The 23,985-nt window shown below is 47.9% G+C and overlaps 1 protein-coding gene across 1 annotated transcript in view; it reads right to left on the bottom strand.

Annotated features, from left to right (window-relative positions):
- FAM162A (family with sequence similarity 162 member A) overlaps window positions 1–23,985 on the bottom strand; it is a 183,234-nt gene that overhangs the window by 67,674 nt on the left and 91,575 nt on the right. The window lies entirely within an intron of this gene.

Genomic DNA, 23,985 nt, shown 5'->3' with positions numbered 1-23,985 from the left:
CCCTCCCTCCCTGCCCCTTCTCTTGCTCCCTCTTCAACTCCTTCTCTAACACCTCCGCAGGGCATACCTCTGATCTGTACCCCTCCCCGGAAGTATTTCAAAGGTGGCAACCTTCTCCACATTGCCACTCTAAATGCTCGCTCTGCCATCAAGCACTCCTCTGATATCTGTCGCCTTCTTGAGGAACTGGACCTCGACGTCCTCGGTCTCACTGAGACATGGTTCACAGCCAGCTCTGCCACCAGCTTCGACACACTCCTACCTGACGGCTACAAGATCCTCTCCGTGCCCAGGCCTAACCGTTCAGGGGGTGGTGTTGCCCTCATCTTCCCTGAGTGGATTCCTGCCTCTGTCACTCCTACGCAGACCTACTCCTCTTTTGAATGTCTTGTCTGCCGACTCTCTCTCTCTCCTAGCCATTCCCTTACCGTGGCTACTATCTATCGACCACCTGGTCAAATTTCCTCCTTCCTCTCTGAATGGGCTGACCTCTCCTCCTCACTCCTGTCCTCAACCACCCAACTCCTCTTTCTCAGTGACTTCAACATCCACCTCGATGCCTCCTGTCCCCCCACTGGTCTTTTTCGCGAACTCTGCAACTCTCTCTCACTCTCTATTCTCCCGTCTGGGCCTACTCACTCTGCAGGGCACACTCTTGATGCTCTGATCTCTTCTGACCTTCCCCTCTCCCTCCCTCTCTCCACTCCTCTCCTCTCCTCTCCTCTCCTCTCCTCTCTCCTGGAGCGATCACTTTCTCCTATCCTCTCACCTCTCCCTCCCTACCCCACAGGCAAAGCCACCCTCTTCACTGCCACCCACCTTCTCGGTCATCCGACCCATGAAGCGCGTGTCAGTTGAGGCTTTCGCTGCTACCTTCTCGCCCCCTCCTCCCCCCTCGGCTGACTCCCACCCTGACACAGCCCTCTCCATGCTCTATTCCTCTATATCTGATACTCTCGATATCCTTGCCCCCGTCATGAGAATCCGCCTGAAGCCCAAAGCCAAATGTAACTCCTGGTATGACTCGGATCTCGTCACCCTAAAACGCAAGTGCAGGGTGGCAGAGAGGAAATGGCGTGCTTCATGTTCATCCTCTGACAAACTGGCCTGTCGCCTGCTCCAAAGGCAATACCGGTTCTCCGTTCTCACCAAGAAGAGAGCCCTTATCCAAGCCCGCATCTCTGAGGCATCTAACAACTCGGCCGAACTCTTTAAAATCTGCAAGGAGCTGGCCAACCCTGCTGCAGTCTCTACCTCTCCTGTCCCCTCCCAGGCCCTCTGCACTGCACTGGCCTCGCACTTCATCTCAAAAACTCAGGACATCCTGTCCTCGCTCTCCTCCTCTCTCCCCCCTCCCTCTCTTCCCGGCTCTTCCTCTTGCTCTCTTGCAGCCGCCCCTCCGCCCTCCTTCTCTGCTTTTCCACCTTTTTCTGCTGATGAGGTTTCCAGACAAGTCCGATCTATGAAAGCCTCGTCTAAACAGGTTCACCCCTGTTCCTCCAAAACCATCAAGGACCACATCGACTCCCTGGCTCCTGCCCTGGCTGACTTTTGCAACCACTCATTCGCCTCTGGAGTCTTCCCATCCCCCCTCAAGCACTCCCTTGTGCACCCCCTCCTCAAGAAACCCTCTTCCGACCCCTCCTGCCCGGCCAATTATCGCCCAATCTCCATTACTCCCTTCCTGGGTAAGCTCCTGGAGAAACTGGCCATCTCCCAGCTTAACCTCCATGCTGAATCTGTTGGTAATCTTCATGACCATCAATCCGGCTTCAGAGCGGCCAGAAGCACGGAAACTGCTCTCCTGAACATCCGTGAGGACCTGCTCCTGAACCTCGATTCCAACACTCCCTGTGTTCTCATTCTGCTCGATCTCTCCTCTGCCTTTGACACCGTCAACCATGCCATCCTGCTCAACTGTCTCCGTGATAACCTGGGTATCACTGGTCAGGCTCTGGCATGGCCGACTTCTTTCCTTTCCGGTCGATCCTCCCAGGTCCAAATGGGCTCCTTCCTCTCGGACATCTTTTTCTCCACCTGTGGTGTCCCCCAGGGTTCCAACCTCTCTCCCTGGCTTTTCAACCAGTATCTGGCACTCCTTGCCCACCGCATCGCCGCTCTCTGCCCCTACTTCCAGTGCTATGCAGACGATACCCAGCTCATTTTCAGGCTACCCTCGGCCTCCTCCTCTCCTTCCCTCATCTCCGACTGTCTGTCTGCTATCCAGGAATGGTGTGCCGCCAATGACCTCTGCCTCAACGCCAGTAAGACTGAGATTCTACTCATCGGCACACCCACTCCCTCCTTCCCTGCAGCTCTCTGGCCGGCCTCCCTTGGCCCCCTTCCTGCCCCTACCTGTAAGGCTAAAAACCTCGGGGTCATCTTCGACTCCACACTCTCCTTCTCTCCTCATATATCTGACGTCTCTAAGAAGTCACACTACCAGCTGCACCTCCTCAGAGGTATTCTTCCCTTCCTCTCCTTCCCCCAGAAGCTCACTGTCTCCCGAGCCCTGGTTCTCTCAAGGCTGGACTACTGTAACAGCCTCTATCTTAATCTGCCTGCCTCCACTCTCCGCCCTCTGCAACTTATCCAGAACAGAACTGCGAGACTTGTCCTTGGCCTCAAGCCCAGGGACCGTATCTCTCCAGGACTGAAATCTCTTCACTGGCTCCCAGTGGCTGCGAGGATTAAGTTCAAAACCCTCTGCATTGTCCACAAGGCCTTCTGGGGCCTGGGACCTAAATACCTTCAACTCTCTCTTCCTAAATATCTTCCTTCACGAGCCCTTCGCTCATCCGTCTCCAACTCCCTCATGGTCAGCCGCTTCTCGAAGCAACGAGCTGGGGGTAGATCTCTCTCCGCAGCAGGGGCCTCCCTCTGGAACAGCCTTCCTGCCTCCCTGAAACTTGAGGAGAACCATCTCCGGTTCCGGAAGCACCTCAAAACCTTCCTCTTCGCTTCTGCCTTCTCTCTCCCTCTCCCCTGCTAAACCTGCTTAACTCCCCACTGAATTCAGCACTAAACCTGCATCTGGGCCACTCTCAGCAACCTCGGTCCAGGGCCCAGCCACTCTCCACTTGCACTGCCTCCCTGGCTCCCCCGCACTGTGGGACTGTCACTGTATCCCTACAGCCCCCTTCCCAGCACTTGCTCTGCACTTACCTCGCACTTGCCACCAGCTGGCCCTTTTTATTTATTATTTTTTACGCTACTTACCTTGTACTGCACTTTCCCCCCCACCTCCTCCCCCTGCACTTCCTCCTTTTTCCCCTTACCTCCGCACTTGCGCGATCTGAATGACACCTGGCCTAGTAGGATTGTTTGTCTGTCTTCCCCTTGTTTCCCTCCCTCGTCGCGCCTTGAAACACTTGTGTATAGGCGCGTTACAAATACCATATCATATCATACAGAGGAAATTGAAATGGAGATATACAGTTTACGCAACATTTGGCAAAACTTGGCAAAACCACCCCAACGATACAGGCTACACATTCTACTCGGCGCCTCACTCTACGCACACTAGAATAGATTACATCCATCTTTCTGAGTGTCTGAGCGATGCTGCTGCAACCTCAGAAATCGTCCCTATCTTGTGGTCGGACCATGACATGGTCACCGTTGACATGGACTTGGTAATGTTACTACATAGATGTCCGAAATGGCGCTGCAATGAATCCCTGTGGAAAGACCCAGTTGTCCACACTGAACTGAGAGGTGATATTGAGGAATATTTTAAAATAATTTAACACAGGAGAGATATCGAAGAGTGGTCTGGGAGGTGGCGAAGCCGGGGTGGCGGGGTGTCATGATCAGGGAACGGGCCGAGAAAAAGCGGGAAAGGGCCCCGATAGAAAATAGACTGAGGAGGGAAACTGCGGCATAGAAATCCATCGAGGGAAGGGCGGAGAAAGTAACACAAGCAGTACAGAAAAGGAAGGAGCTCTGATGCTTAGAAGAAGGGTTAGTCATCCGCAAACTCCAGTTTCTCAGGCAGAAGCATTATGAGAAAGGCGATAAGGCAGACGCGCTACTGGCTGCCAGACTACGGGGACAGCGAGCAGAGATGTGGGTGGCCGTCATTCAAGATGGAGTGCGTCCCCAGACAGAGGTGAAAGAGATCGCAGAAGCCTTTGCAAAATTCTATGAAAATCTATATAGATCCGAAAAGGCAAAAGGGGAAACGGACATAGACCAATATATGCGAGGAGTGACCATGCCGAAGCTCGCTCGAAACAAGGTGGAAGAAATGGAGTCTCCGATAACAGGGGAAGAGATTGAAAGAGCGATCAAGAGACTGCCATTAGGGAAAGCACCAGGCAATGATGGTTATACGGCGGGATTCTACAAGACCTTTCTCTCGTCTCTCCTCCCCTTCTTGGTTGAAATATTCAAATGATATTCTGCAGACGGGGTGGCTCCTGAGTCCTTCTCACAAGCCTTGATCTATGCAATTCCTAAAGAAGGCAAAGACCCCAAGAAAGGCGGATCATATCGTTCCATTTCCCTGCTCAATATCGACGCAAAGATTTTCACCTGAGTGCTGGCAGCAAGACTAGAGACCCACATGCCCCAATTAAAACACTCCGACCAGGTCGGATTTATCCTAGGGAGACAGGGCGCAGACACTATGCATAAAACACTCAATTTAATTCAAGAGTCGAAGAATGACAGGCTACCCAGCGCTTCGATTGATAGATGCTGAAAAAGCGTTTGACAGCGTGCAATGGGACTTCTCAGAGGCGGTACTTGAGAAAGTCGGAGTGTGCCCGGTCTTCAAAAAAGGGATCAAAGCTGTCTATACATCGCCCAAGGTATCAGTCATGGTCAACTCAAGAGTATTCTAGATGGTTTAACCTGGAGACATTGACAAGACAGGGTTGCCCACTCTCAGCGATACTATTTGCACTCTCCCTAGAACCTCTTGCACAGATACTCAGAGCTGATCGTCTGGCTGCGGGCCATCAGGTGGGAGGGAGGTAATACAAGGTGGCCCTCTACGCAGACGATATTCTGCTGCACTGACATTGATACCTAGGGCCATACACTTGATAGAAAAATACAGAGAACTCTCCGGCTTCAAAATTCAAATCGATCCAAATCCATACTGTTCCCTTAACAGGAACACACCCTTGAAAGTGCCACAAGACTCAACACTTGGCCTCATAATGGGAGGCACCACCCTCTGTTATCTGGGGATCAATAGGACATGCGATTTAGAGGAAATATATGAGGCAAACCCCCCCCCCTCCCCACCCCATCTCCTCACTAGCTTTCATGCAGATTTGGCAAAATGGCAGAAGCTCACCCTCTCCTGGATGGGAAGATTGAATGCGATAAAGATGGTCTGCCTCCCAAGATTTGTACATCCATTCCAAATGCTCCCATTTAAACTCTCGGATGCATTCTTCAGGGAAGTAAAGAGCCATTCTGAGATTCTTGTGGCAGGGGAAAAAAGCGAGGGTAGCATATGAAGTCCTAATCTTGCCCAAGGAAAGGGGAGGAGTAGGCCTCCCTGCACTGAAATCATACTACCCTGCAGTGCAGTTGAGAGTACCGATTCCACATTTGAGAGGTAGGAGGGACTTGCAGTGGATCCACCTTGATAATCACAACCTAGCCCCCGCCACGGCCACCGAGTGGCTGTGGGTCCCTAGGGATAAACTGCTTCAAAAGACTCCGAAGCCACCCCATACTAGGTACAATATGAGAAATCTGGAGGGAGGGGGTTGACATGAAGGGCGTCACCACGTGGCCTTCTCCTTTAAGCCACATATGGGCTCCGCGAGTGTGGGAGGCGATACACACACACCACCCCCCCCCCCCCCATACTGGTTTGGGGCCAGTCTAGAGAGGGTGGGGCAGTTATGGAAGGGCGGTGTCTTCCTTATGATCACGGAACTCGAAGAGGGACTGAGGATACATCCGATATCGGTCTTTCCTTCCTTACAACTTAAGGGCATACTTATGAGGGAGGTGTGGAGTGAGAAAATACAAAGAGACCGCACCCCATTTGAGAAACTGCCCGACACAGTTATAGACCAAGGGACCGATCTCAAACATGTACAGGGCATTGGTGGACACTGAGGGATCTATCACCAACTTAAAACATAGATGGGAGCGGGATCTTGGCAGAGAATTAGATGAGGAATTATGGGCGAAAATATGTAAAGGAACCTCACAGGTATATATATCGGCTCAATACAAATTGCACACCATGAAATTACTCCATAGATGGCAATACGATCCACACAGGCTGTCCGTTGGGGCGGGAGAAATATTATTGCCAGCCACTTTCTAACACCCAGTGCCCGCAGCAATAACACAGCCTGCGGCTCGCAGAAAGGCGTTTGAAAGGGTTTCTGCAAGCAGCAGGCTGCGTCATTACTGCAGGCGCTGGGTGTTAGAAAGTGGCTGTTGACACCCAGGCACTATAGTAATAACACAGCCTGCTCGCAAAAGCCCTTTTAAAAGGGCTTCTGCAAGCAGCGAACGGGACCGGCTGAAGATGTGTGGCCCCCGGTGACCCCCCTGCTGACAGGGCCAGACTAGACCATAACCTTGTCTTGGGCACCAACGAAAAAGTGCCCCACAGTTGCAAATGGCTATTTTTTCCTTTTGTAACATGGTTTGAATAACCAAGGGGGAGTTTTTTGATAAATTGTAATGCAAATTGTGCATTTGAAAGAATAGGTATTCTGAATAGGGTGACCAGATTTAAAAAGTAAAAAAAACCTGACACAGCAACTAACATAAAAGTAGGACTAACTCTTGAAAGTGGCCGTCAAGGCACTAAACTCCAGTAGCATTTGGAGGAGAACTGTGTTTAAAGTGTTGCTGTTCAAAGAAACACATTATAATTAATTTATCACTAACACCAGCTTAAGTTGTAAAATGCAGCATTTCTTCTTTGCGAGATTGTGCATTCCTGCCTGTCAGCTATGAAGACCTACTACAAAAAACCGGGACCACTGCAGTTTCCAATGGGAACATGATCTTGAGAAAGAGGGACAGAGCACCAAATACTGGGATAGTCCTGGCAAAACCTGGACGTCTGGTCACCCTAGCCCCAGTTAGATGAAGGGTTGTGTTCAAGATTCCAGACTAGCACAGCAGTGAACGGTACTTAATCCCCTATTCTCGCCCCAGAGACCCCGCCTTTTGTAGATGTGGGAATTTTGGGCTATGTCGTCCAGTTATATTTTCTTTTTTTAGTCGATGCCTTAATTTTAACGCTGTTTTTAAGTTGCTTTTGCAGAGCTGGAGAAGGCCTGCCCCTGCACTGGGAAGTCTGGGACAACAGAATAACAGAGCCATCGACCCCCACCACCCCCGTGGGGCAGGGTCGTTAGTCAGCACTTCACGCCTCCTCACCTGGGACTCGCCCAGGAAGGTGCTCCTGGGGTGGGGAGTGCCAGGATAGCTGGCTCCGGCCACTGAAGCCCCGAAATGGGGCGGGATGAGGGGCTGTGGGCAGAGAGGGGAAGATGAGCCCCTGCTGATAAAGCCAATTACTGGCCCACAGTCCTTAAGCTGCTGCCGCACAGGGGAAAGAGCGAGCTACTACAGCTATGCAAATGTCCCAACATTTATTTAACCTGGACACATTGGATTGTATTTCAATAGATATTTACATCCCAAAAAAGCAGATGGAGCATTTAAAGGCGGTATTTAATTCCACGACAAGTTGCGCCGGGACCCGATTTCAAAATCGGGTCCCGGCAAAACCAGGGCCATAACCACCCAACCATGCAAACCCGGGACAGAGGGTGATTTCCCCAGACTGTCCCGGGAAAACCGGGACGTCTGGTCACCCTATGTATTCAGCAACACTGGTAAAAACGACTAGCCACGGGGTGAATTAACTCATACTGGCCAAATTGGCCAAGTCAGTGGACCGCTTTGGCCACACAAACTGGCCCACACCAGCATTTAGTGCCTGCTGAGAGTGAAAACAGTGGTGCATGGAGGTTAGCTGCCAAATTTATCACGAGGCAGGCAGCCAGAGCCAGCGGAAAGGTTTACACTAACTAGCCATAACTTTAATGCAAGCACTGCAAAGTGCATATTAAAAGCACTAGAACGAAAATTGAGACTTTTCTTGCAGTGCTTTGCTGACTGGAAACATGGTGGCAGTTGCTGGGCCCCTAGGGGCTTGTGGCATCTTTTGTTTGTAAGGGTCGAAAGGACCCCGACGCTGTACCCGATTGCGGGGCTGGGTTGTAGCAAGTGGCGGCGCTGGCAATAATACTTCTCCCGCCTGTTCGGGTGTGAGAAATATTATTTCCATTCCATAGAGGGTGCTGAGGGGCCCTGTTGATTCTCAAGCCCCCCAATAATGAGACTGTGCATTGCTGTGGGTAATCAGTTGCTTTTTGCCCATTTTGTAGGAATTGGAATTTGTCTGTAGAGGAAGATTAGGCAGAGTGGACCCGACCATCCCAATGTGACTCTGATAACAACACAGGCCGGAGATGTAAGGAGCCTTCCCCAACTTTTTATTCTAAAAAAAAAAAAAAAAAAAAGAAATCTCTTGTTTTTGGTGCCAAAGGTAGCGCTTTAATTATGAGAATGGAAGACTATTCAAAGGCCCTCTGCAAGCAGGATGCGTTACTGCTGCTGCGCTGTTTGAAAGTGGCTGCGCTGGGAGTACATTTTCTACCATCTGTTAAGGTGCCCTCGGCCCGCACTAAAACCACAGCCAGTGCTGGCTGAAAGCTTTCTAAATATTCTTTCAATCACAATTGAAAGAATATTTAGAATGCTTTTTGCTACCAGGTTGTTAAAATTGCAGGGCTTTTTTATCCCATTTGGTGTCGAAATATTAGGCTCAGAGCACTTTGCTAGCACGCAGCTCTGCACTGACAAAGCCTGCAGAAAGCTAAATACTTTATTCTTTCCTGTTGGCTGGCTGCACTGATAAAGGCACAGCGATTACAGCTGTAAACTTGTCAGCAGCAACTACGACTTGCAATATTTGATTTGTGATCAGGGATGTTAGCACTTGCATCACAATAGTGCTTAGAAGCAAGAGTAAACGGGAGACCCGCAAGTTCATACTGATTTAACGTTAGCTAGATGCCTTAAAACACCACATTTGCACAGAAAGTGATTCAAAGCCATTTTTTTTTTAAAGCCGAGTTCATCCACTTATCAAGCCCCGCCCACCTGGTACCTTCCTACCTGCCGCTCTTCACCACTCCACTTATCAAGCCCCGCCCACCTGGTACCTTCCTACCTGCCGCTCTTTTTCACCACTTAGCAAGCCCCGCCCACCTGGTGCCTTCCTGCCTGCCGCTCTTCACCACTTAGCAAGCCCCGCCCACCTGGTGCCTTCCTGCCTGCCGCTCTTCACCACTTAGCAAGCCCCGCCCACCTGGTGCCTTCCTGCCTGCCGCTCTTTTTCACCACTTAGCAAGCCCCGCCCACTTGGTGCCTTCCTGCCTGCTGCTCTTCTTTTACCACTTAGCAAGCCCCGCCCACCTTGTGCCTTCCTGCCTGCCGCTCTTTTTCACCACTTAGCAAGCCCCGCCCACTTGGTGCCTTCCTGCCTGCTGCTCTTCTTTTACCACTTAGCAAGCCCCGCCCACCCGGTGCCTTCCTGCCTGCCGCTCTTTTTCACCACTTAGCAAGCCCCGCCCACCTGGTGCCTTCCTGCCTGCTGCTCTTCACCACTTAGCAAGCCTCGCCCACCTGGTGCCTTCCTGCTGCTCTTTTTTACCACTTAGCAAGCCCCGCCCACCCGGTGCCTTCCTGCCTGCCGCTCTTTTTCACCACTTAGCAAGCCCCATCCACCTGGTGGCTTCCTGCCTGCCGCTCTTTTTCCCTACTTAAGGAGCCCTCCAGCCTCTTTTCCTCTGCAAATGGGGAGCAGGTGAAAGTGGATCTAGGTCACCTGGCCTAAGCACCACCCACCTTCTTAGCTCTGCCTCTTCCTTCCTGCTCACTATTAGATCAAGGGCATGTTCCGTCCGGGCATCCTAAGCGAAGGGCTGAGGAATAAAAGGGCAATTCCTGTTGGAACAGGAGGACCCAGGACCTGACCACCTGCTCAGACAGCAGGTAAGCATGCACCACACCAACATGTGTTACTCCCCCTTTCCCCACAGGCCATCCCCATCCCCTCTGGTCCTCCCCAACCCCCCCATGATGTTCCCTTGTGTCCCCACCATTCTCGCACACAGGTGTTGCCAGTTTTGCTCGATTCTTCTACCCTGCTCCCCCTAACCCCCTTCTAGCCTACTTCTGCAGGAGTCTGTCTTGATACATTCTGGTTTCACCATCACCGTCTTGTGGGCAATGCTGGATTTGACCTTTATGGATTTCATTCATTCACAGAGGATCACCCTTTCTCAACTCTCATGCTGGACTCCTTTGCATCTTGTACTCACGGTAGCCCTGAATCATGCTGTTCCAATCTTCATCTTGTATCCTGGCTTGCAACATTATGTGTTACTACTGACTTCTGCAATTGTATTCATTCTCCCCTCTTGCTTCTCCACTCTTTTTGACTGCTTACTCTCGGTTCTCTCCTCCCTTCCCCCCCCCCCCCCCATCTCCTCCCCTTACTTTCTTCTATGCACTTACTCTTATCAGAATTGTCCCTGGACCTAATAGGATAGCAACTTCCTTCCTTCCTTTTGCACCATCTGAAAGTCTCGTCAGGCCGAGTACGATAGTTAATTTCACATCCTTACTGTTCATGGCCTGTAAGAATGTCATTGCATTTTCCTTTGTTCCCTCCATTGCCTTGAAGTGCTTTGAAACACATTGTGTATAGGCGCTATATAAATAAAGTATCAGATCATATCCATGAGGTCAAACATGGTTTTACATTCTGAGATTTGTAGTCTTCTGTTCAGGGTGGTGCAAATACTCAAAGGAGGTTGCTTTGGGTGTACTTTGCAAATAAACAAGACCATTGAGGTTCCTTAACCCCAAAAAACAAATTTGTATTAATTAGAGCTTGGAAGTGTGTTACAGGTAAGTTGCTTAAATTGCTGGCACATTCTGGCTTCACTGCTTAACCAAAGTATGTGATCCCGGGCAAATCATTTGACCCAACCACATCAGTGCTGGCAAAAATCTAAATGTGCATTTTATCCTTAGGCAGTGTCGGTGGCCTCAGCCCTACAGATAAGGGGTGTATCAGTCACTTTTACTCCCTAAAGAAAGGCAAATACTCCCAAAAAATAAAAATAGTGAGTACAAATACTCCCAACAAAAAAGAGGAAACCAACCTCGTGCCCCAGCTTTCACCCACGCAGCTCCATGGATATGGTTGGACCAGTAATGCAAGTTGTAACACGATAAGAAACTACTGTTATAACTGCCTGATCAGAAGTAAAGCTGTAGCTTTTATTGTGCATGAATAATTAGGTGCAAAGAAATATTACCAAGACCATTTCATTTTCCAGTTAAAACAGCACTGTGCTGCAACACTGACTGCATGACCCAGCCACACAGAGCCTTAAAAAATGTTTTAGAGCTTTCTTTATCAGGCGTTTGTCCATTCATGCAGCAAACCTTTACATTTTACAGACATTGCACTAATGTTATACTTCGGGAGGTACATAGAAATCATTTCTGCATTCTTGCTAGTGTTATGTCTTGGGGTACAACTAATTCTGGTGACATTAAATGTTAGTACAAAATTGCTACTTAAATAAGTTTTAATTAGCAAATTCTGCTAATCAATTTTAAACTAATGTATACCTTGCCAATGGTGTCATTGAATACTCTCAGAAAGCTTTTAGCCAAATGTTCAGAAGTGTCACAACTGTCTTCCGTGATGCTCAGGATGGATATGTCTTCACCTGGATGTATCCTGATTTGCAATGAGGCTTGTTCCCACCATCCTACAATGGAGAAACCATTTTCAGCTACATATAATTTGCAGTAAGTTTTTCTTCCTATGAAATTCAGATGTACCCATGCATAGCCAATGATGTTAATGGGCATTTTACCATAACCAGTTGCTCACTCTTGTCGTTTGCAGATCCTCCATTTTTTCTTTCATATCCTTGAGGAATGTCTCTGCATCCACCATAGTGTAGGGAGAACCAGTATCGACCATCACTTTTAATGACACTCCATTGATTATCATGGGTACCTATGGACCCACCACTCCTTCAGTTGGCGTGAACGCCAGGATTTGAACCTCATCTTCTATTCCATCTGTGACTGATCGTAGACTATTTGGACTGCCCATTTCTTCTAGAGCCTTTATGCTGGTCATGTTGCCTCTTCCAAAACGACCACTATCATGGGATGTGAATTTAATCTGCCCTCACCTCTGATGTTCCGACACACTTTGCTGAAATGGCCAATATGGCCACATCTGTAGCACTCTGCAGAAAATGCCGGACAATCCTTTTCAGTGTTTGAGTGTCTGTACCAACCAAATGAGTACCATCTGCCTTGCATCCTGTTTGCGGCTTCTCTTTGTTTGTCATTCATGCCCAAATCAGCTCTGGCCATTTTCTTTACTATGGCAATCAAGGCTTCCTCGTTTTTACCATGGCTTGCATCATGTATTTCTTGGATGCACTTCACCTCATTGCTTTCTGACTTGCTTTGTATTTCTCTCATGCATTCCCCCTCCACCCCAGCCAGTTCCATAGATCTGGCTATTTCGATAGCTTGTTCCAAGGTAGGGTCCGTCGCTTGCCACAACCGTTGTTGGTTGCGGGAATCTTCAACATGTAGGACCAACTGGTCCCTCAAATATTCATCGGCTATTTTGGTGAATTTGCACGTTGATATGAGGCCTCTTAGTGTCGCTATGTAAGTGTCAACACATTCTCCTTTGTTTTGTTGCCTGGAGAAAAATCTATATCGTTCTAGCACAATGTTGGTTTTATTTCCAAAATGCTTAGATAATTTTGCCGTTGCAGTCTCATACTTTGTTGTTGCTGGCAGTGGCGGTGGAATCTCCAGAACCTGCAACACTTGGTAACTCTGGTAATTAGCTGAAAATTCTCAAAGCTTCCACACCCACACAATTTAATAGTGTGGCCTCTTTTACATCATAGTTATATTTCGCACCTCCTATGGCTCTTCGATATACTTGGAAACTGTCCTGCCATTGCTCCCATGTGCACATTGGGTTGCCTGGATGTGCCAAAAATTGCACTGGGGCTGCAATATTCTGCATATTGCTCTTATACAGGTTCGCTTGTGAAAAAACACTATTATGGTGAAAGGACTTGCTCACTTCTCCAAATCATTTATTATGGTGTTACTGTTGTTGGAGATTTTCTTTTTTTTGTGTTCAATTTCTAGGTCTTATTATGTCAGCGCTATGCAGTATAATTGTAGGAGGCCATTATGTTTTATCAGGATGAATCGGTGTATTGGAACAGCGACTGAACTGGATATATCTACTTTTCGTTTCGCTCGGTACAACGCTCACTGAGTTGGCATGGCAACCCTCATTTATCTTCTGAAATGGCGGCACATATGCTATGTTTTTTAAGGTCCTTTTCTCTAGTACTTTCTTCGTTAGCCGCTCGCGCTTACTTTCATAAAGTGCAGCTTGGAATAGCATCTGTACACACAGGTAAAATTGATATTCTCAATATCTATATTTATAACTGCCGGGCACTTACTGCAGGGTTGTGCCTTTATATGTTCTGGGAGCAGCTTGGAAGGAGAACTGGGCTTCAGAATGCTAACAGCATAACTTTGTTTCCACTCGCCTGTGACAAGCAATCCTCGTTGCCAATATTGTTAAGTAATTATTGCTCGTCACACCAGTAATCTAAGTCAACTTGTAGGTTTATTTGAGGTAAGGAAGTACCCAGGTGGGTGACCTCCCTCAGCCGGCTCGCTTCATGTAATGATTCTGAAAATCCAGGATTCCAGAATCATAACAGAATGCGGTTGCGCAAGACAGAACTAAGTATACATCATACAGAACAAAGTGTACACCATAAACACCCACCAGCGCTCCGTTCACACTCCGTTTCCCCCCCCCCTTCTTCTTTACAGAGTAAAGGGACCCACACATGAGGATCCTTTTTTCAGTTTGGCATTGCAGGCGCAGCTTCATGCACCGGCAATCCTCTTTGTTTTTAATCCCACGGGGGAGGGGGTTTGCACAGGGATTAGAAGGAAGGCAGGACGTCAAAGAATGAGACAGGCCTTAAATAAGCTCCAAGGGGCTGCACTCCCACCCACTGCACCCTACCGGTTCTGTGATGAAGACTATGCTACCCTCAGGGATTTCTGCTCCAAAAGGCAAGATGATGCAGGTCATACATTCAGTAATAACTATTCACTTGAACCAGTTTCCAACAATTACTGGTCAAGAAAATATGATAAGCACTGATAAATGCTGAACAAAAATGTGTAAATGCTGAAACCCCACTGGAATTCATAAAACAGACACTGAAAACCCCAATTACACTAGAACCTTGGAGTAGAGGAAGCACCAACTCGCCATTACTACGAGAACCTGATGTACTTCTCTGCTCCCGCTCCACAAAAAACATGGTCAGTTATTGCATAAAGAATTCATCCAAGGATCTGAACTCTGCTTTCCAGCATTCTCAGCAGATACGAGGCCAAATGGCCGATTTCATTACAGCCAAAGTCGAGTCTATTTCAGAGGCGGATCTGGACCAGCAAGACTAAACTTCTCCCCGTTCTCTGGAAAACCCAACGTCCGAAACCATTTCAATTCCTGGCCTTTTGGGTGACAGTTGCCTGTTACAGGGTTCACCTGGGCTATGTCCAGACTTAATTATCCAAGTCAAGGCCAGAGTGGCATTCCTGATTAGCCGTGTGCAGAGTACATCAGCTCGACAGAGGATTGTTTTGACATTTTGAGCAGGCCTCTTTAGTGCCTACTGGCTTCCGCTTCAGAAGACTCATTGCCCACAATGCAGCGTATGGAACTATTAATTCAATCTAATGTACATGGTCCATCTCCTACACCATTTCTCAGGTCCTCCAGGGTGGCACTACTGAACTACCAAATATATATATATATATATATATATATATATATATATATATATATATATATATATATATATATATATATATATATATATATACATACACACACACAATTTAGGACTCAGGCCTGATTTTAAGCCCTTTAAACCACAGCCTCATCCATATCCTTTTACCAGTAGGCAGTTCTAGGCTTAATGCCAAAGGGTTAACTTGGTTGTGAACTTTGGGTTCTGCCTTATCCTGTGCAGTATTTTCCATTCCTTTCATTATTCTACAGAAAAGCGGACAGTGTGACCTCAAGGAATAAGAGACTCCAGGCCAAGAGAACATGTGACAGTGGTGCATTAACATGCCATAGAGAAGCGTGGTCTCAAAAGGGTGGAAACTACCCGCAAGAAGGTACCCACAGGCCATTGGTTAGTGCATGCCTGCTGGATCAGGAATGAGTCGGCAGCTCACAGTGTTAGAAGAGAATAAGGAGGACACCCTCGGACACAAGCCAGGGGCTGGAAGATATGCAGAATTTCGGTCATCCTCCAGCCTTCCATCACAAATGGGCCAGGTGCATATAAACACTTAGTCATTCCCTCATTCTCCACTGCTCAGCCTACAAAGACTGTAGCACACTCCGTTTACCGCCTGTTCCATGTCTTATCCATGCAGTAAACTACTTTTCAGGCCTCTTCTGCACTCTCCCTTAATTCCCCCAACGCCACCCGGGTAAGGGGGCGGGGAGCAGTCTCTCAAATCATCCCCCATTTTTGTCTCCTTCACCCAGACTCCACTATTTATCTCCCTATGCATACTTCTGCACACCACTTCTGCACCACCTCCACACTCCCTGCAGCTCCCAGCCACCTTACCGGTCTGCCGTTCATTAGCACGAAGCAAGTACAGTGGAGAAAGACCTGCTGTGCAATTAGTTTGCGCGAAAAACCTGACACTGTTGGGCCTGGTGTGCATTTCATGCTCCACGGAGCACCATTTTGTCCTTTGAATTAAGTATTGGAGTTTGACAGAGTGAAAGTGAGGGAAGATGGCTTTCATTTGTCCGATTTTTAGATTTTCTTGGCTGACACACGACACAAGAATCGTTGAATCGTTCAATTGACTGGCACAGCAGTGGCAATACTTGAAGAATAGTCTCCTTCTTAAACATAAAGATGGTTGAGAAAAATAAATACACAGATAAAAGTTAGGGATAAGCAAACAGTAACAGTACGCATCATAACTGCATGCTTCCGCAGCAACAGGGTCAACAATTGTGGTGTGGTAATGAATATTTTTTAGAAGTTTAAATAGTCAAAACACGCATTTACACTTTCCTACCCCACTGTCAGACACGGGCTCTTTAAACAAAACGAACTATGGGAACCAAAGATTAAGCCTACTCCTAACCATCAACTGGGCTGTCTACCTAAAATGGCCACCGCTTTCTAAGCGCGCCTTTTGTTTACTTTGGTTGCTAGGCAACCTAATTACACGTCTGCCCATAGGCAAGCCGGAGGCGGAAGCCGGCCCACCTCCTCTAAGGCACACCTACTCCAAGGCACCTTCCTGTCTACCCCGGTCCGCACTGGTCCGTTACGGCGCCGGATACTGCTCCGCAGCACTTCCTCCTTAAATACTCACATTCACAGCTGCGCTTGCTCACCTCTCCTCAGATCACGTATGATCCTTACCCGAGCTACAACAAACTGGGTAAGACTTCTCGCAGCCCTAATCCAGCCAAGCCTAGCATTATGTTTCTACGCCTGATGTTCCCGCGCCCCGTACTGACTAACAAAACATTCCACTTTGGAAACGTTTCCTCGAATTGAATTGGCCATCTCGTATATATTACTATTTAGGTCACGATTCTTTGCCTTTTTCTCTCAATTTGTCCATATGCAAGACTCACTCCGCACTACATGCTCACTACTTGCATAGCCGCAATGTTTATCCTTCTACTTGCAACCTGCCGCACCCATAGTCGGCCCAGCAGCTGAACCATTGCCTTTGAGTCATTGATTGCATTTTGCACGTGTACTTACCTAGTCACTGAGTCATTGATTGCATTTTTGCACATGTACCTATCTAGTCAGCCTAACAGTTGTTCCATTGCCTTTGAGTCATTGATTGCATTTCTGCACATGTACTTACCTAGCAAGCCGCAACGCCTGGCCAACTCCACGTCTGCCCAGAGCGGAACCTTACCACGCACCTGTCAGTGCACTCACACCCCTTCCCACAGACGGCTAGGACCCTGGGTTCACGATATGCGGCCACTGCCAATTGTCAGATACCTTATTTACACTATCATAGTAGGACTCGCCCTCACCAAATCCTTTTGTTCCCCTACCTCCAGCATTGCTAAGATCTATCCACATCACTCCACCTCACACTTTCACACCATGCTCGTCAGCAACCCATATCTCAATGACCCCGCCTTATGGCGCCAACACTTCGCCACTAAACCCACACCTAATCAACCTTGCTCGCTCAAAGTTAGGAATCTCCGACTTGGATCCAGACTGCCTCGTGCCCCTGGCACTCAGCGCTTCCACACCACTACTACCTTCCCCATTACTCAAAAGACACCACCCTCTCACAGCACCATCTCCACCATAGAACTCAAGGGCGCCCTCATTAATGCCAGATCTATCATGGCCCACGCGCTGGATATCTCTGACCTCATCACTGCTCAAAACCTTGATTTTGTGGCCATCACTGAAACTTGGTTACATGCAGCTTCAGGCCCACTTCTTGCCCTCGCCATCCCCAGCGGATACTCGATTATTAGAGCGGACCGACAACCACCTTCCAAAGGAGGTGGAGTCACATTCATACATAGAAATAACATTACACTCAGAACTGTCCCCAACACTGAACTGAGCTCGGCAGAATCCCTCTCCGTGAAACTTACCCTTTCCCCGACCAACACTGCTACTCTCCACCTCACCTATAGACCGCCAGGACCTCTTGGCCCCTTCACAGATGCTTCTAGGCGACCTTAACCTTGGCCTATCCGACACTAAAGACCACCTGGCTTCTGAGGTCGCTACCACACTAGCTAACTTAGGCTTCCAGCAACATATAGACAAACCCACCCACATCAGGGGCAGAAAGCTCGATTGGATCACCGATCTCAATCGAAACACCACCATAAATGGCAATTATGCCTGCGCCTCATCTGACCATCACACCATCATCTTCCATATACCAGCGACCAACCCACACACCATTCCTACGATAGCGCCTGCTGTCCCCACAAGGAACAAAAAAGACATTACCAGGGATAAACTACTCCCTCTCATCCTTTGCATCTTAAATGACTGCGTGTCCCATTACAACGACCCCACAGTCTTAGTAGATATCTTCAATCAAACATTGATTAAAGCCATTGACAATATAGCACCACTCAAACTACGGAAAGCTAAACAAGCCCACCTGAACTCCTGGTTCACCCCGCAGTTACGAACCTTATGTAAAGAAAAGCGTAAAGCTGAATCACTTTGGAAGAGCCACCCATGTGACTCGAACAAAGATCGCCTCATTATCACCATCCACAACTACAAGGCTGCAATCCTTCAAGCCAAAAAGGAGACTTACAATCTACGTATCTCCCAAGCGGAATCCAACACTAAGGAGCCATTTAAAATCCTTAAAGAATTGGAATCCCCCTCCCCTGCTCCTGACACTTGCATTAAAGACAGCAAGTGGTGCAACAACATCCAAAACGCCCTCCTCAACAAAATCACCACCCTGCAAGCAAGAATTAACACCAAACAAACCACCTTACTCTCCAACCCCCCCCTACCAAACCTCCCATAACCCCCTTGACCTCGTTTTCTCACACTCCTTTTAGCTTTACCCCACTCACCATCCTCGAGGTCGAAAACATCATTCGCAACTTAAAACCACCTAACTGCCAAGGTGACTCTTGCCCAGCACCTATTATTAAGGAAGCGGCACATGACCTTGCTCCTTTTATAAACCCCCTTCATTAACTCCTCATTCTTAACTGGAATGGTATCCAATAATTTAAAGGACGCATGGGTTATCCCTCTCCTAAAAAAAACGACTCTAGACCCTGAAACACCAACCAACTACAGACCTATCACTACTGTACCGTTCTTACTCAGAATACTTGATAGAGCAACATACCTGCAGATTCAGAACTACTTGGAAACTAACAACCTCCTCGGCTCAAGACAATCGGGCTTCAGACCTAAGCACGGGACTGAAACGGCTCTTCTAGACCTCAAAACCCAAATCGAGGACATTAAAGACAACGGTAAACTGGCCCTTCTACTTGACCTATCCGCGGCCTTCGATTTGGTCAATCACCAAATATTATGCCGACGTCTGAAGTCAGCCGCCCACTTTTCAGACAATGCAGCCAATTGGATCACGTCATTCCTTGACAATAGGCACATGAAAGTTTTCTCACCGTCCTCATCGGCAGATCCCACACCAGTCCCTTGTGGAGTCCCTCAAGGGTCTTGTGTCTCCCCAACTCTCTACAATGTCTTCACCAAACCAACCACTATTTGATGTGCTCGACTATCTGGGCGTCACCTACACAAATTATGCCGATGACACCCAGATACTCATACCCATCACTGGTGACTACATTGCTGACTCCAAAGGCCTCAATGACATCTACCTTGTCATCCTAGCTTGGATGGCCCAACACGAGTTGTGCCTCAATGATGACAAGACTGAGCTTCTCATCTTAGGTACGCAACAGAGATTCAAACTGAGTCCTCTTTTCGGTTCCTATAACAATGACGGTAACCTAATCCAAGTATCCAAAGATACCAAAACTTTGGACATTTATCTGGACTCCTCCCTGACTCTCACTAGACAAACCAATGCAGTAGCTACCGCATCTGCTTGCACCTGCAAATTGATCTCAGCCTGTGGCCCATTCCTTACCACCCAGAACTGCATCACCTTGGCCAGGACCTTGGTTATGTCCAAACTGGACTATTGCAATGTTCTGTACCAAGGCACTAACCAGGGTAACCTTACTAAACTTCGGATTACCCAAAATAATGCCATCAGAGCGGCCCTAAAATATCCCCTCGCTCGGCTCACATCTCAGAAACCAGGAAGAATCTCAATTGGCTATCAGTCGCCCAAAGAATCTCACTTAAAGCACTGGCCCTCACATACAAATGCGTAAACCATCAAGCCCCAACATACCTCGCCTCACGATTTACACAGCATAATCCATCGCGAGCACTTAGATCGGCACAATCCCAAGGTCTTGCGATCCCTTTATTTAAGCTCCAATCCGCGGGGGGCACTAGCTTACTAGTCCTGGCGGCGAAGCTTTGGAACACTGTTCCTCTTTCTATCAGAGCCCTACCTTCATTCAACCTATTCAAACACAAAGCCAAGCTCTGGCTAGCCACTTCTCACTAACAATCGTTCCTCTGATCATGGCTGGCCCAGTGGGTCCCTGTTATGCTCTGCTCCTTCACTACTGCTTTGTGTGCTGTGTTGCTCTGAATTGTAATGCCAATTGTATATTTTGTTCACAATTTATTGTAACCACTGCAACTATATGTCATGCCTGTAACGTTCTTCTAAGATATGCGCCCGGTTGCCCTTGGGCCTGGTCTGCGCTATATAAATAAAACAAATACAAATAACCAAAAAAAAAAATTAAAAAAAGTAGGCTTCCCTCGGCCTAGGAGCGATTTAATCTGAAGGCAAGGCTATCACCAACATTCAATCCGTTGCCCTTGTATCAAAGGGCGGCCGTTCAAGAGCGGCAGGCTACCAACTATACGCTTATTACTCAAAAGAGGTTCGCAATCCAAAATATCCTAGATTGAGCTCACAGCTGGCCAAATGAGCACAACTGTAGCACCACAGTGCACTCCCACCCCATCCCATCCCATCCCCCCTCCGCCCGTGCGCATGCGCGCTTGCTTATAGAGCTACTCCTGAAAGCAGACCCCAGCGACATTGATGCGAGGCAGACGCATTTTACTGAGAACATTATGAAGCCATTTCACCAACAACTGCAAACCAAACTATAAATTGTGTGCACATTCGTGGCAATTTTACTACATTTGATCGAGTAGATTTGGAACTGTCCATGTCCCCCCCCACATTTTCCAGCGGATTAAATCTCCTCTCTCATAATGGCCACTCCCAAAATCTACATGCTACGAGATGTTACTATTGGCCAGAGGACTTTTTAAACCCAAAGACTGCAAATGTAAAAAAGTAGCCAGTCTAGCTCCCACGTAGGGCCTCACATTATGCAACAATAAGAGTCTGAAATAAAACATACTATTACCAGCCCCAGCTCTAAGTCTGGCGGGATCACTACTCTGGGCACACCTCTGGCTTTCCTCTAGATTAGATGGGGATGGTTCGGGAACAGGAGTTGAAGAAGCGGACCCAAGGTGGGACACGCGTAGGTGTGAGGGTTGGCAGTGGTTCGGAGTGGTTAAGGGTGGGCAGAGCCCGCCCTTCATGCAGGCTAAAGGCAGGAGGTTAAGACGGGGTCAGGGTGAGACCGGGCAGTGAGGCAACAAGCTTCAGTGGGTTTACTGTGCAGGAAAGACCCGCGCAATATAAGCACCCGAAGTTGAGAAATTGAATCGTTGTCAGACACTTTCAATTGCTAGCCAAAGAGGAACGCAAATCACTTATTCTATCAGCAAAACGTTTAAGATCCCCGAAAGCCTTCTATCCCGGAAAAGTGCCAAAGATTTTTTCCAACTCTCTTGTCCATTTTACAAATTCTCTTTGGCGTCTGAAAAGGTTCCAGCAGCCTTTAAACAAGCAGCTGCCCATCTTTCAGAAATCTTCTCTGGATCCAGCGGACTCTGCCAGTTACATAAATTTCTCGTTTACCATTCTTAACGAAACTACTGGAGACAACGGTTGCTCCGTCTAATCCAATAACATACAGGGTTGTGTCTAGGCTGGGCATGAACACACCATCTGTGGTCACCTATGTTGGATGACTGGTTCTGGAGCGTGGGTTCCACTTACCCCCTCTTCAGCCCTATACGCAGTCAATCACTGCATCCTGCTAGGCTGCCTGCAGAGATTAGGCATCAAAAACACAGCATCGAAGTGCTTCCTTCTTCCTGGTCCGAACAGCAGACTGTTTGCCCATTGCAGCCCTAATCTGAACTGCCTAAAATGTAATGCCTTAAAAGGCAAAAGGAGCTTTTTCTGAGCCCAATGCAGACACCCGTTCGAGTCGTCAGCAATATTGGAGTCTAAGTGTTATACAAAGCCTATTGGCTAGATGCACATCTAATAATAAATAAATACTGGAATAATTTTTTACTATCAATTCATTCTCCTCTCAAATCAATAAGACGATTCAATCTTGCTTGGTGCCACTACATTCTGGCAAACCCAAATCTACTCTAGATCTGAAACTGCAATTCCATCTACCTTGGGATACAAAATAATTATTCAAAAGCCACAAATAATCCAATCAGATGCTCAGATCCGATTACGCACTTGGAGGAGAGATCTAGAATTCTCTTTTCAGCCCACAAAGCTTTTCGGAATTCTGGCCCGTGCTCTTCAGAAACAAACTTATTCACTACTAACACACTCGCGATCTCAAAAAAAAGGTAGGTCTTCTTACCACAACACATTTAGATTGAAAAGATACAGTGGGTTGTTCAATCACGCCTCTTCTCTCTAGAACACACTTGCAGTAAGCAAACATAATATATAAGAATTCCTAAGTCTAAAGGCCCATCTTTTCATGGAAGGTTTCAAGTTGGACAGATTGCTCTAAACTGCTATACAGTTTCAGTACTTGTATACTAGCAGCTAGTTCCTCGATGACTAGTCAGGGAGGTATGGTATTGCTGTGAGTTAACAATCTCATATCATAACCAAGCATGCACACAAGGGTTAATGGCGCTTTGAAAAAACCATAACTAATCACTCTTGCCAAAAAGGTGGCAGATCTCCCTCTTCGGCAGGGGCCTCCCTCTGGAACAGCCTTCCTGCCTCCCTGAAACTTGAGGAGAACCAACTCCGGTTCCGGAAGCACCTCAAAACCTTGCCCCTTTGCTTCTGCTTTCTCTCCTCCTCTCCCCTGCTGATTTCCTGGCTGAAACTGCACGGTTTACATGGCCACCCTTTCTGCTCTCGGGCCCAGGCCCCGCCAGTTGCTCACCTGCACTGCCTCCCTGGCAACCCCTGCACCCGGAGACTGTTTCTGTATACCTACAGTCCCCCTATCTGCACTTACCTTGCACTTGCCACCAGCTGGCCGTTTTATTTATTCTTATTTATCCTACTATCCCATGTACTGCACTTTCTCCCCCCCCCCTCCCTTCACCCTCACACTTTTCCCTTTCCATGCACTTGCGAGATCTGAATGACACCTGGCCTAGTAGGATCGTTATCCGTCTTGCCCTGTTCCCCCACCCTTGCCTCGTCGCACCTTGAAACACTGGTGTATAGGCGCGTTATAAATGCCATATCATATCAATCCAAATGGAAAGAATGGAAAAACCAACCTGAGATAATCACAAATCAATTATCTAATAACTGATATAAGAAAACACACTGAGGATTCTGCGTCCAATTTACAACCACAAATTCCTTCACACCCCCCCCCCCATATTATATGTGCAGTTTGGTGTCCTACTGTACTAGGAGTCTGGGTGTAGGTGGGTTACAGGCCAAACAAACTGCTTTCAAACGGCTTGGAGTCCAACCTGGCGAAGACCCAGACAGGCGGTGTGCTGTTGCTCCGCTCCAGAAAGCCCTCTAGAGCATTCATACTGCATGTATTGCCAGAGATGTAACAAACACCTTCTGCCACGGCACAGGATTAAAGCATTTCAGCTCACGCGGAGGACTGGTCTCAAAAAAGGTCCCTAGGAGTTCAAAGGGCTTCTTTTCTTGCATTTGTTGAAATTCATCTGAAACGTAATCTGAAGATGGTTGCTGTGTCATTTGAGACTTAAAAATGAAAGGGTGTGTCAAAGGAACAGTTTCCTGTAATAGATACAGCCCACTGAACTAGGTTAC

Source organism: Ambystoma mexicanum, chromosome 7p (genome assembly GCF_040938575.1).
Source record: "Ambystoma mexicanum isolate Mex_15411 chromosome 7p, UKY_AmexF1_1, whole genome shotgun sequence".
NCBI classification, from domain to species: Eukaryota; Metazoa; Chordata; class Amphibia; order Caudata; family Ambystomatidae; genus Ambystoma; species Ambystoma mexicanum.
Note: the sequence above shows the minus strand (reverse complement) of the source record. Positions and strands in the feature narration are given on the sequence as shown.